This window comes from Ostrinia furnacalis, unplaced genomic scaffold (genome assembly GCF_004193835.3).
Source record: "Ostrinia furnacalis isolate ACB-3 unplaced genomic scaffold, ASM419383v2 OfSCF2807, whole genome shotgun sequence".
In the NCBI taxonomy this organism is placed as follows: Eukaryota; Metazoa; Arthropoda; class Insecta; order Lepidoptera; family Crambidae; genus Ostrinia; species Ostrinia furnacalis.
The window spans coordinates 12,393-27,123 of NW_021133046.1; the positions used below are offsets into that span (position 1 = coordinate 12,393).

The 14,731-nt window shown below is 34.1% G+C and overlaps 1 protein-coding gene across 1 annotated transcript in view; it reads left to right on the forward strand.

Annotated features, from left to right (window-relative positions):
* Window positions 1–947: 947 nt before the first annotated feature.
* form3 (FH2 domain-containing protein formin 3) overlaps window positions 948–14,731 on the forward strand; it is a 122,002-nt gene continuing 108,218 nt past the window's right edge. The window contains exons 1-2 of the mRNA XM_028309636.1: window positions 948–1,030; window positions 12,751–12,878. The gene's annotated coding sequence lies outside the window, so the exon portion shown is untranslated. The remainder of the gene's footprint in view (window positions 1,031–12,750; window positions 12,879–14,731) is intronic.

The window sequence follows — 14,731 nt, forward strand, 5'->3', positions numbered from 1 at the left end:
GCTTCAGACTCGTGAGCGTAGTCCTTTACACTAAATGCGTATTTTTTGCCGGCCATTTTGATTTGGCTGTTCCGCGTATGAAAATAACTGGGCAGAAGGTGTAAGGTGAAGCAGGTTTTGTGTGTCAAGGCGCGAAGGATGCCCGGTTGAAAGGAAAAACATATTTTTCCACAAAGGAAATGATGAAAGTACGAATGCCTAGTTAAAAAAATAAGATGAAAAATATTTCATGATTTCATAGTATCAATTACAATAAAGTAGTAGCTATAACAAAATGATCAACTCAGATAAAATTAATGATGAAAAAAATATTATATTACATACATGTTCAAATCGGAATCTTTGGTTATTTTTCAGGAAAAATATTCTAATAGGTGTACATTAATAGACTGGAGCTCTACATTAGTAGAGCTTCTTTTTACTTTAATATTTATTGCAGGAATCTTACTTAGGTAATTTACAACAAAAGAAAAACATTTTTATTTACACAATTTAAAAATATGTTTGTAAAATCATTTTCCCTTCATTGTGTAATTCAACGTCAATTCGATTGTTTTCCACACCCTAGCATACCCAGAGTCGTTAGAACGGAATAAATAAATGACAATTAGGCACGCTTAACTAATCAAAAGCTCTAATAAGGAATTCTTAGACATAATAAATCCCTTAGCACCGAACGCATCCCGCATAGCAAACTGTTTAGAAGAACTGCTCAAAGGTGCCGACCAACGTGCGGCCAATATTGAACAATACCTGTAAACACTGGTTACGCAATCTAGCTTAGCTAGCCCTGCTAAGGACTAGGTCTAACCTGCAAGGCGACTGATTGAAAAATAGCATAACAAAACGCAGGACACAACCATGAGTGTCCTTTTCAAATGGGCGGCATAGCAATATTATCATGGAGTGAAAGTTAACAAACGAAGGACAAGTCAAAGCCAGTCTACGTTGAGCGCTCGACGAGAGCGCACGTCCGTCGCGCGTGTAACATGTGCTTCGAAACGAATGCGATGTCCCAAAACTGATTTAAGTATGTCAGTCAGTTATTTGTCTTCTAAAATTATGTAACAAACGGAAGCTGTAACGTATTGTGTTAAAATAACCGGCGCGAATCCGTTGGACGGAGTTAAATGCGTTCCGTTGCGTTCAAAATATTGTGTGTGTTTGTGTGATTAATTTATTGCAATTATCTGTTGTATAATCGATTTATGCATCAAGAGTGCAGCAGTGATGGGGTTTACTTATTTTTAAATAAGCAATTCAAAAGCTATCTTTCATCTTGGTCTTTCATGAAATAGTTCGACAGGTTTAGGATAAAATCGAGGAAAAAAATTACTTTTAATTTATATTCCATTGATTTTTTCTTAATTCTTGAAAGTTTTGTAATGACTTTGAATTTTTTCTATCTTCTAATTAATTAAGCTGATACTGAAGCGTGGTTTTACATATCTAATCAAGATTTTGGAGGTCTTGGCTTATCTTTTACACTGTAAATACTCTTGTTTATTCACTATGATGATAATACAGTAGCTTCTAGCCTAGTTGTGTTATTTTTAAGTTTTTCAGGTTAATTATTAGGACTTGTAAAGTAACTTTTAACGTTTAAACCTATTTGTCTCAAGTTCAAGTTATGTATCTCTACATTTCAAGACTACATACAGTCAGCGTCAAATAGCCTAAAAGTAGCCGAAAAGTTCGTATTACGTCTTGGAATAAGGCTGTGTTGTCAACTTTTTTCCCACTTTGGGTGTCACAAACTATTTGAAATTGACTGTACTAAGATTTTCTGAGTATTCAAAGCACATCTTCAAACAAGCTTACAACTTGCCATGGGAATAACTATAGCGTAAAATCTTAATGACGCTATTCAATTTGTGTAATAGATATTGATAGCTCCTAGTTCCCTAGTTGTTCTTGTTGGTCAACATTATGATAAAACTAAGTTTGCATAACTTTAATATTTTCGCCATACATTATTTTTGGATATTTACCTTATTATTTAAACATTGTTAAAAAATGTCGAATACAATTATTTAAAGTTCTTGAAATGTAGGTGGAATCTGAAACTTTTTTTACCCATTTTACCTAACATACTGCATTGATCTTATGAAATAATTATAACTTAATTTTTATCTAGACTGTCTAAAGTTTACAAAGCTTCCGCCATTTTAGACGTGTTGCTGAAAACATAATAATATTGTCTTTATTTTGATCCTAATTTAGATCGTCATTTTTATTGCGCTACATTTCATACAACTTATTACCATACGAAAGGTCAAACAACACTTGTGGCGTATTGGTAGTTGATATCCGTGAAGCCAGAAGTGACAAAAAGTCGAAGCCAAAATATTTTTAAATCTATAAGTAGATGTATGAATTATAAAATTTTACTTGCGGAAATGCCCTACAAGAAGATGGAAAAGAACAGGATTTTAAAAATAACGTAAATTCTGAGACCTAACTTACGGGGCTATTCCCACCTCTCGTTCCCACCACTGCAACTTCTGTGTAGCCAGGATCTACAGCTTGACCGCCATAAAAACCCAACCAATGAAGGTCAAGTTTGTCCCGAGATAAAACACTTTTTTGTAGTTCACCATTTTATTAAAAAACTAGAAGTGCCTGTTTTTTTCCGTTTTGCAACATTTTTCATTGATGCCTTCCTCGATAAATGACTGTCGAACACAAAAACAATAATTTTTCACTTCAAAATTAGTTCCTGAAATATTAACGCGTTCAACCAAACAAACTCTTCAGCTTCAGCTAAATCCTTTTTAAAACTTCTATTTCAGAATTCCTTACTTATTGATACAACGGTTTAAGCAACAAACAACAAGACAGACAGTTTATTAGTAGTAATTGTTAAGTTTAAAATTCTCATTCATTGATGCTATCTAGCTAAATGTCAAGGAAGTGGACTAATCCAAAGATTTTGCAATTGTAGATGCCATTCAGTATTCACAACGCGAGTGAGAAGGTTTAAAACCATTGATTAAAGGATTAAACGATTACCCTTAACCTGAATTACTATTTAGACTAGAATTTACCGGTTACATACAGGTAGAAGGAAATTATAAGACCTAGGGTAGACTTGCATGTAAATCTAAACCTTCTTCCAATAAATCGCTTCTTTGTCTGTTTCTTATTTATTGCTTAACTTTTTTGTGTACTTTTGTGTTGTCGGGATCTATATCAATAACTTCTATTCTGTTATGCGCAGAAGAAGCTGCAAGCATATTCATCAGGGATGTATTATATTGTAAGTAAATTCAAGAATGGCTTGTTTACGATTTAAATACAAATGTCTACGTCTAAACAATGAAAATATTTTTCACTTGGCTGACTCACAGAAAGTTCCAAACTCCAAAGTTGAAAGTGTTAGGATAACTACCTACGCTTCTTACTAGTTGATTACTTTTAAATAGCTGTTTATTTCCTTTTATAGAGTTTTTTTAATTATTTTTTTATGGCTACGATATGCCTCTTGCCTGTATCGTTAAAAACGGGGAAACGGGAATTTAAGGAAAATTGCCTAATATCGGAATTTGGAAAGGATTTTGATGATCAGGAAAATAAGGAGGGAACATTTTATAGAGTTTCAATGCCTCTTTTTCTCTATGTCATTTATTTATTAATTTACACACACACATTTACTATTTTCACAGGCTAACCCAATATAACATTAATTTACTTGTTATTTAATTCCTCCTTAGGAAATAATAAAGCTAGGCAGATAATAAAATTGTAATGCCCTTCAAGAGCAAGGCAACACAACAGGGCTAGCTAAGCAAAATTCCTAGAAACCATTTTAATAATAAATTTATTACCTACACTAGCTTTCCGCCCGCGGCTTCGCCCGCGTGGAATTTTGTCTGTCACAGAAAAACTTTATCGCGCGCGTCCCTGTTTCAAAAACCGGGATAAAAACTATCCTATGTTCTTTCCCAGGACTCAAACTATATCTATGCCAAATTTAATCAAAATCGGTTGCGAGGTTTAAGCGGGAAAGCGTAACAGACAGACAGACAGACAGACAGACAGACAAACAGACAGACAGACAGACAGAGTTACTTTCGCATTTATAATATTAGTTGGGATTGACAACTCAATAATAGATTCGTCAACGAAACAGTAGCAAATTGGCCCAAAACAGATAGTTGTTGATCGCGAGCGACCTGGCCCTAGTGCCATCCCACATACTACGGAACCAGTCACGCAACCCGCCCAGATGGGGAGTCTTGTGGGTCTAGTATCTTGTTTCTGATGGGGGACACTTAAAATTAGACGGGTTATAAACGGGCTGGTTTGTAGGTAGGGTTGTACTCAAGAACAATTCAAATTCTTTATAAATAGGGCCTTTGCAGGGCACGTGTTACCTACTTATAATATATCCCAAATAAAGCTTGATCTACAACCACTTTGAGTGCTGAAAAAGAAATGCGGAATATACACAAAAGGTTTTCTTTTTCTTAATCACAAAACTTTTCTTTCCCTCATAGAATTTTAGAGATACTCGTTCTAAAGTTAACTTTAGGTCAAGTACTTCAGGTTTACATTTTCGAAAACTGTACCTACTATAATAATTAATTAATTATGGATCCTCTTCTAATTTATTGACTGAATGGAATCTACATTAAATCGAGGATACAATTTTGACTTTTCCAAAGAAAAAAAAAGCTTATCAAACTGCAACTTGAAAGTTCTTAGCAGTGGCAGCCCTACACTAAAGGGCTAGGGAGCATGCATAATGCATGACATTTGGTTGTATCGGATACAGTTTTAGGATCATTAGGTCACCGTAAAATATGTCCAATAAAATCTAACTACCAGTTCCGAGACTTATTGGGTTTCGATTTCGAGTATGTACTTATTTCCTACTAATAGTCGTTGGTGATATCAAAGTATTGGTATAATAGAGTTTAATTCAGTAAGGCTGAGTTGCACCGCCTAACTTTGACCGTAACAATAACGATAACCGATGTTTTTTGTATGGAGTTTGACAGATTTTTGACGTTTGTCAAAGTTAAAGTAAGATAGTGCAAGCCAGCGTTATTGTCATCTTAACCAATTTTGTAATAAAAAGGTAGGTAAATAATTTTCTTTGTCCATTCAGCTTTTAATCTTTCTTTAAATGTTCAATTGTTGTAGTATGTAGGTACATCTGTTGCTGATGTACATTTTGGGTAAAGCCTAAGTCCACAGTAAATTAAATAAATTAATAAGAATTTTGTGGCAACTACTGTGGCAAGTACTGTTTCAACTTGTTTTAGGTAGAGTCTTGTAATGGACAGTGTTGTAACATCGTAAATTTTTGTGTCGATAATATAATTGGCCTTGAATCGATTTCGGATTCTGGTGAGTGCATCACGCCTTTAAGTCTTTAATGTCGTGGAAATATCTTTTTATCTGCTAATGGTAATTGATTTAACGAAGGACGGTCGTAAATTGAAATTTTTAGATTCGTGATTGAGAAACTTTCTTAAAATATTTTTTTTTATTATTGATTGGTCTTACGCAGTATCGAAATTTTGAAATAACTTAATTACTTGTAAATATCAGTCTAGTTTTTAAATTAACATTAGGTATCCATTAAACTTTATAAACTTGTAGTAGATTGAGTGTTTAAGATATTTGTCTTAGATGTAAAGATAAATTAATTGGAAAAAAACTAACTTACCTAACTACTAATTGAAAATGTGTGTCAACAATAATCTAATCGTTGATCAAATGACGAGTAATATGGTAGGTAAAGCGATAAAGAATATAAACGATATTAAAGAAATATTGTATAATAAACAGTAGTGTAATAATAAATGTAGTTTTGACTTATACAGGTGGCGCTACTTAATATTTATTTATCCTCTATTTAATACGCAAAGAAAATGCTTAAAAAGTACTTTTTAAAATATTGTAATCTTGTCATCTTCGACTTGATTTAATGCAATCCAAAAGTACAATCTTAATCAAATGCTGAGTATCTTCCGGCACTTTTCCGTACCAGCGATATGAGGTCTCAAAGTGGTGGAGCAAGGTAGACTTGGAATCTGTAAAAGGTATAAGTGTCCTGAAAACAGCTTGTATACTGTAAAGAATTTGATTCTAAATCTAAAACTACCTCCATACTAGAAATAGGTTAATCTTCTAACTAACATTACCAAAATCAAAAATATTTATTCAGTTTAGACCACAAGTGGCACTAATGACTTATGTTTTTGTTAAAATACTCTCAAAGTCAAATTATTTATTGCATGTCACATGGGTAAGGGTTAGTAGAGCATAATTTTGTACATGTGACGCCCAGTGAAGGCGTTGCAAAAACTTAAAAATAACATTTATCATTATTATTCTTATTTTAGAAAGGTAACTTTAGCTCTTTTTAATTTATAAGCCGTATATGTTTCGAAAGGGACCAAAACTAACAAGTTCTAATATTGTCCATAAATATTCTTGATTTCGTAATCAAGGAAACTTGTCCAATCATCACTTGTCTTAGTTAAAATTCCGTCAAAAATAGAAAAGCCCACAACGACGGAAGCGCCGTCAACGGAAGGTGTCCAAAGGGGCTAGTGATGTGTATATCGATAAAGTCAATGCCTTATATCGATATTTTTAATAGTTTTAAATAGCTCCAAGTCTGACGTTAACCCTTTCATGGTCGCACTCTTGTAATTATTCATGTGACTTTCAGAACGATCTCTACATCGAATCGTCGTAATTTGGTGTATCTATGACGCAAAATAAACAGTGGGTTGTAATTTCAAAAGTAAATGCAGTTTTTCCCTTAAAAATGAACTTATCTATTTGATTGGCAGTGGAAGGCTAATGCCCGTTTTCACCATCAATCCCTAATTTTAAGTGACTCCTATGTAAACAAAATTCCTGTTGTAATTGTTACCATAGGGGTCACTTAAAAATTAGGGAATGATGGTGGAACAGGAACAGGCATAAGATTGCTGTAATATGTCGTGGTTGAAATTAAACAAATATATTTATTTTCAATTTGGACAGTAGGAATCATGATGAAGTATCTTAACATTTTAACTTTCCTTACTTACTACAGTTATCGATATTAATTCCATCCCTATAAGTGTTTCGCGACGGTAAATAAAAATAGCCGGGTCACCTAAGGGCCTTCCTCGTGTGGAGTAGATCAAACGGCGCGCGCGCAGCGAGATTAATTTTCACCATAATTACGTCTAATAACTTTGTAATAACACCTATTTTTGGATGTAGCGTTTTGGCGCCATTTGGTTTCGTTTGAAGAGTCGGGTTTGATGTTCAGAAGTTGGATGTGGTTAGCATTTTTATGTGGTTATTGCGCCTTTTTTGGTTGACATGATTGTGGTTTTTTTGTGCGGGTAATGTTCAGTTAGTTGATGAAAATGTTGTACAGTGTTGTTTACCTTAATAAAATGTACCCGTATAGTGACAAAAGTGCTGCTAGGTTATTGCCATAGTGTAGGCTCTACTTATCAATTTTTTTATACCTTTTTACCTAACTATTAGGGCATTATTACTTACATATTAAACGTTCAATAGGCGTTTAACTTTTTGTAATAAGGCCCTAAAAGTACCTTTAATGGTTTTGTATTGACATAGGAATTTATTCATTCAGTTATTCCGTTTTAAAATAAGCTAGCCCCGTTTGTATTAATCCGTTGCGTCCTAAACATGGCGTCACCCAATTTCGCGGCAATTCTATTTTCAAATTCTGGAACTGTCGCGCGCTTCCTGATCCAATATGGACGGACGCATACTACTGTCATTGCACACTCAAACAGATTTGGATTGTAACCCGTTAAGCATATGACACAATTTCAAACGGCTTCGGAATACGATATGGGTTCTTTTTTTGAAATTATTTTTTCTCTATTAAAACAGTCGAAGGTTGAAAGTTGAATGGTTTTTATTTTTTAAAGCTTTGTGGCAAAGGAATTCCAATAGGCAGTTTAACGTGACGCGAATGCTTAAGTTTTTTAATCAATAATCCTCGGACCGTGCCTGATATTTCTCATCTTAGCCACGTCGATATTATAAATATTTTAGCTGTCAATGTGCTTTTATGGTAAGTTAGATAAAAGTTAGAATAACATTGAACAAAAATTATAAATTAGTAATTCTCATGCTTCTCTTGCTTGTAAAAAAAAGAATGTTAAAAAGGCCACCACTTTAGTAATATGTCGTTTAGAATAATAATTTGTGTTTAACAACATTTATGTACAATAGTGAGAAGTATAAATCTATTATAGTACTTTACGGTAAATGTTGTAAATATCCAAAAAAAAATAAGGTAACAAAATTAATAATTTAATTTAGTATCATCTCACCCAAATATTTATTTGTAATTTGCGATAGTTTCTGTACTCATAGTATTCATGTTTGTGCTGTGATTGGTGCTGTGATCTATCTTTTGGAATATTTATTATTTCAAGTGCTTACATAGAGCTGGCAAATGAATTAAATAGCAGCTCATTTGGTATGGAAAACTTTGATTTATTTACTTGTTGCTGTTGAAAAATCGTCGTTATCACAATGCATTAAGGACTAAAGAAGGTTTTGTGCTTGTATGCGATTGTGTGCCTTTAAGGCGGCTGGCCGTGAGCCTGAATGGCTGTGTGACTAATCCGGAGGTCTTGAGATCAGGGTTGCCACCGAAATACTGAAGTAAAAGACTAAAAAAAATACAATAAAAAAGGTATTAAAATGGAGGCACGTAAGTAGAAATTAGGCTATTTTTGACTTAAAATTTTACCGACTGACCACCTTAATGTTGTTAAGAATTCTAATCATAGACCGAAGAAGCTGTTTATATAAAAAAGGTAGTTGAAAAATATTAGCCTGATTCAGACTGAATTACTAATTAATCTGTAAAATACGTTTCTTCTTAAACACAAGGTAGAATCTTAACAAGCGAATTCCATGGTGTCTAAGCCATAGTAGAAGTAAAAATACTCTCCTTTTGGGTTCGTAATTTTCCATCTAAAGGCTACATATTTTCGGTACAAAACAGCACTTAAAATTGATGAAGATGCCACAGTGTAAGCTTGATGTGCCATCGACGTCGCTTCTTCCTAGTGAAAACTTATTTTCCGACAGCCCTACCTCAAAAACGACCTTAGCTCAGTGGCAATAAGTCGCAGCCGAATTTCACTACATCGTGTGCGCGAGCGCAGCGTTATGCATTGTCTTATGGCTAATGGCGTTTGACTTTACGTAACTTGTAGTTAACGCACGACTACATTATCTTCCTATACTTAAATGTTATTTTTATGTAGATAATATGTACCTGTCCCTTTAAACTTATTATTTTTTTTCACATTGAGCCATAAACACTGGTGCCGCAGTTATATGTAGTTATTTTTAAATTTAATTTTCTTTATTCAGAACTTCTTTATTTTTCTTTAGTAACAAAATTGTAATATTTCTCATTTACTTCCTGTTTTAATTGTAAAGTTATTGAGAAATTAAAATGTATCAATAAAAAGTATTATTCAAATAAAACAAAAAAGTTATAAGTGCTTGTAAATAAAACAAATGTCTACTTTTTTCAAGGTTTCCATTAAAGTTTCACTCTGTTTCACCGTATAGTCTTGGTCGCTGTAATCGTTTTATCGCGTGATAAGAAGCCATGTTTTCTTTGTGACGGCGTAAAAACTTCACCTATAAACCCAAAACGTATGAATAAAAGACTTTCGCATTTCCCTTTAATGTGTAAAAAGGTTCAGTTTCGCGAAGTAAATTATAATAGGCGACATCACCACCATCCAATTTATTAGTAGTTACTGATAATACGAAATATCAGCACTGGCCTTGACCTTGTTGTCCTAAAGTGTATAGTGGAAGGGTTAAAATTAAACTGGGAAATTTAAAAAAGGGTAAAAGCATATAATTTGCAAAAAAAATATATGACTTCAGAATTTTAGGGCTCTTTTTAATAGGACATTTTGAACCTAAATTAGGAGTCTGTTTGTAAGAAGGCACATGGAAAATTTTATGATAAAAGTCTTGCAAACTTTCAACTGATGTTGTGCTCAAAACTTTTAATTTGGAAGAGCCATTGATGACTTCAAATCATAACATTTATTTATGCAAGTAGTACTTTTACACAGTTCAACTCTACCACTGCTTAGGGACAGTAATACTGTCACTGCTAAGAAGAAGCAGCGCAAGAAACTCAGTCACTACTGTCAGCCTCTTTTTAAAGATTTTACAGGATTATATTTGTAGTTAACGATCTCTCCTACACCAAGGGCTTATCTTCTTAAAAATCTCAGTTATTTTCCGTTATCAGTGATGTAAATCGTAGTGCCAATAGAAAGCGTTTTACACGACCTTGTAGAGACTCACTTTCAGAACTATCTAAACCAGCCCTCAACCAGGCCACTGGGCTACGGCAACCAAATTGACGTATTTACATAAAGATTTGAACTTATTTGCTTTAGTGGAAGGGACGGAAGTAAAAGTGTTAAAACTTGTTGTTATACTAGTTTTTTGGCTATATTTAGAACTTTGTACTGAATATATTGAAAGTGGTTTCGAGCCAGCTTTAAAAAATCCACATACTCGTACATTAATTAAAGTCATGTATGATTTTATAAATTATTTTTTGGGAAACCTGACTACTAACTATGAAATTAGTTCTTTATAAAGTTTTTTCATATCAATTACATCACTAAAGTAATTATGGTAGAGTTTAAATGGCGTTTAAAGCGTTCGTCATAGTCCTTAAACTGTTTTATGAATCAATAGGTTAAGTTTTTGTTACAACTGCTTACTAAAATATTATCTTAAAATATCTTTGGTTCTTTTCTCATTTGTATTTCAAGGTAACAACAAGAAAATTCTTTATTATTTACTAAACAAGCTTTCATCGTAATTTCCACCATGTTTCCAGGCTACAAGGCCATTTTAACCCCAAGTGTAAAGCCTGCGTGTGAGAGCACAATTCGTTTTGTTTAGCCGCCATTTTTAGGGTTCCGTAGTCCTGACAAGGAACCCTTATAGTTTCGATAAGTCTGTCTGTCCGAGGTTTTGCTTGGAAACTATTGGCACTAGAGAGCTGTAATTTTGTGGAGGTATGTACATAGCTGACAAAACGGTAGAATAATATTTCGAAAAAAAAATTTTTTTTAGTATAGCCTCCCCTACATGTAAAGTGGGGATAATTTTTTTTCATCTTCTACCTTCCTGTGCTAACACGGACTACTACGGAACCCTACACTGCGCGTGGCACGACACGCACTTGGCCAATTTTTTACGTATAAAATATGTCTATCTTGTCGGCGTTATGTCTCTCTTGTCGGCTCATAAACAAGCTTCGTTCCGACAGAATTTACATACAAATTAAAGTTTCACTTTTGGTCAAATTTTAGGCTTTCGGGTCAGATTAGTTAGTGTAATTTACGATGTGCTTTTAGATCAATGGTCTTGTAATGTTTTGGGACCACTGTGTTTACCCAAATACTGAAGTATCAAAAGGTACTAAAGATAGAAGTAAGTCGGTATATCAATACTTAATTAGATCAAGTTTTTAAATTCGTTTTTGGGTAGATTCATACTTGACTATTATTTTGTAAGTAAGACAAAGTTTAATATAATTATTTACGAGCCTCCGATGTTTTATTTTAATTTTCATTTCGGTACTAACAGAAGCGCCATTATCACGGATGTGACTGAAAATCTAGCGGGTGAGATTATTGGTAGACATATCGGTCCACCCTCTTTCGCAGTCTTTTAATGTTAGTGACCATGAAAGTTTAAAACAATACTAAGTTTATTCTTTATTTCAATATATTTTATCAATCTTAAGTAAATACAAAAGCTCCTAAAGACGATACAAATACGCGGTGCCTTTAGAAGATGCCTCTCATTTTCCTTTCAAAATTTCGTAACCACCTGATTCCTTCTACAAAGTTATTACATTAAAGAATCTTAATGAATGCATCTAAAAGCTCCAAAGCTCCGCATAACTCTCAACAAGATAAACTCCAGAAAATAATTTGAACCGAGTCCCTTTATCGGTCTTTAAGGAGTCCCTTATCGGTCTCAGGCGATGCTTTGTAGTCTCCGCCGCAAATAGACTTGATAAAACGGTCGAAACAATGTCGGAGCCATATTTAGCGGCCTAGATAAGGTTGCTATTGTTCGACCTGGATTTCGAGCTATATCGTAGATTGGAGCTTACGTAGAGCGTATCTAGTTTTGAGGAATGCAACGGCAGAATATTTTAGAAGCAAAATATCTATTATTTCCCACAAATATTGTCTGTACCACAATATTACAAAAAATGCTTAAAAATCAATTAAATTACATTCAAAAATTCCGTCCAGTGATAAATGTAAGCCACACAAACACAGATAAAATAATAGCTTTCCTGAAAATAGCTGAATCTTTTCTTTCACAAAGACTGAACCACGTCCAAAATTCTATGTTTAATAGTCATAATCACCAGGCTCTCTACCACCAGCATCAGGAACTTGACCCTCTTTATCAGAGGCAAATAGTGGATTTTTACTCCCTTCACTAGCTAGTTTGCCCCTGAAGTTTGATTTTTTTTGTCCCTTATCGCTTCATAATGAACTAATGATATTCAAGAGACTATTCAGTTCTGCCTCTGCTCAATGTTTAAAAGTGAAATTATGTGATGTTTGTATTGAAGGCTGGAAGGCCATAAATGCACTGTTTATTTACCCATCTTCTGGAAGTCTCTTATTAATTGTCTAAAACTATTGTCTCTCTCTCTTGTTGCAGGTTCGACAGCAACTTAATCCCAGTGTTGTGTGTAGTGATGTCTGCCGAACAAGCCAGTGAGTGCGCAGTGAGCATGGTTCAGTCGGTGCAGTGCTGAGTGCTGTGACTCACTCGAGGCGGCGCTGTTGGTGAGTGCAAAGTTTTATTTTATAAAAGTAATTTAGATTTTGCAATTAATTTTTAAAACACTTGTTACACGTCCCAGTTAAGCCCTACCAAAGGTTCAAAACAATAATCAAGGCCAATAAGAGGTAGCATCTTTGTCAATGTTTTGCAATATTATGTTTAAGTAGGTATTATTACTCAAATCAATGTAAAAATGTGGGTTAAGTAAATCTAAACTCCGTTTTTACAAACAATACGTGTGTGATTTATTTTTAGGACTTATAAAATGTCATAAAATTATTATTTTTAAATTAGGCTTTTTAAAAACCCTTTTACATGTCTCAGTTAAGCCCTACCATAGTTTCAGGACAAGTTTAAAAAGTTTAAAATAAAATAGAGCTAAAAAAAGTTCAACAAGAATTGGTAGTTTTATCTCAAAATTGTTCTTTATTACAACACTTGATGTTAACTGTAACTTTAATACGTAAAGAGAGTATTGTTTACTGTAGTAAATACTGTACTATTTACTACTACTTTCGTCTATATTTAGCACTTAGTATTCACACTGAAGTCTTACATGCGCAAGTCAAGGGCGCGCAATGAGAAAACGAGCCATGCTCATGCAAAACAATTTTTTTGCAATACTTACTCAAGTAATGGTATTACTAAATCCTTTAAAATACAAAATACAATACCTACTTATACGTATGCAGATTCATTTTGTAAGTCGTGTTAACTTGTATAATAGTAATGTAGATATTATAATTAATGCCTGTTCTAAAAGAAGGAACAGTTTTGACCTAGATCTTCGTCTTAGTCTTAGATATAACCTTGACCCCAATGTTTAGATTCGAACAACTGACTAGAATATCAATCTCAGCCAAAGGTGGCTAAGGTATGGAAGCAGCACGGGAGGGATGACATTGACAATTGACATATTATGACGTCATTGAATGAGGGCTATCGTTTTTATACTTAACAGTTGGCACCCCTGGCGATTGACAGGACCTTACTCTACAGTGGCGCCATCTTGATGAGTGCAAATGCGATAGTCCTCCTACCACTTTAGCACTCACCAGTTGGTGCCACTGCAAGTGACAGGACCTTACTCTACAGTGGCGCAAACTGGTGAGCACTAAAACGATAGCCCTCATTGAACTAATTTGAAGCATTTAAATCTGAAGGAGGTCTAAAGTCTCGCTGACGTTTGACGTTACAAAAACCCACTTCCATACCTCAGGTACGGACCGAGTTAAGGGCTACACCTAAAAATATATTTAAACATCATTCTATACAAGACTTAAAAACCCGGGGGCAATAAGTATTATCCGCGTTATAAAATTAATCCCTTTTTTTGCAGTCGTTTAAAAATAGATATCTACTTTATACATTTGATAATCATTAAATATCACAAAATACACTAACGTAACAATAATCATAAATTACAGCTATAAACGAAATTCAATACAACTCGGTGGGCGGGTGATACAATATTTTGGTGTCAACTTTGACAATATTATCATCTAACGGGACGCGGTGTCAAAATTCAAATGTTATTGCTAATAGAAAAGTCATTTGGATGTGAAGCCTCCCAAGGTTTGACTGACTATACTATCTATACTTCTATACTAATATTATAAATGCGAAAGTAACTCTGTCTGTCTGTCTGTCTTCCCGGTTTTTTAAACAGGGACGCGCGCGATAATGTTTTTCTGTGGCAGTCCAAATTCCACGCGGGCGAAGCCGCGGGCGGAAAGCTAGTTAAAATTAAAAGCAATCAGTCTGATTAAGACATGCTAGACATATAAACATCAGTGTTGAGACCTTAGTTGTGTTACAATTACTCAATAGTACCATTTGAACCTTTAATTTAAAA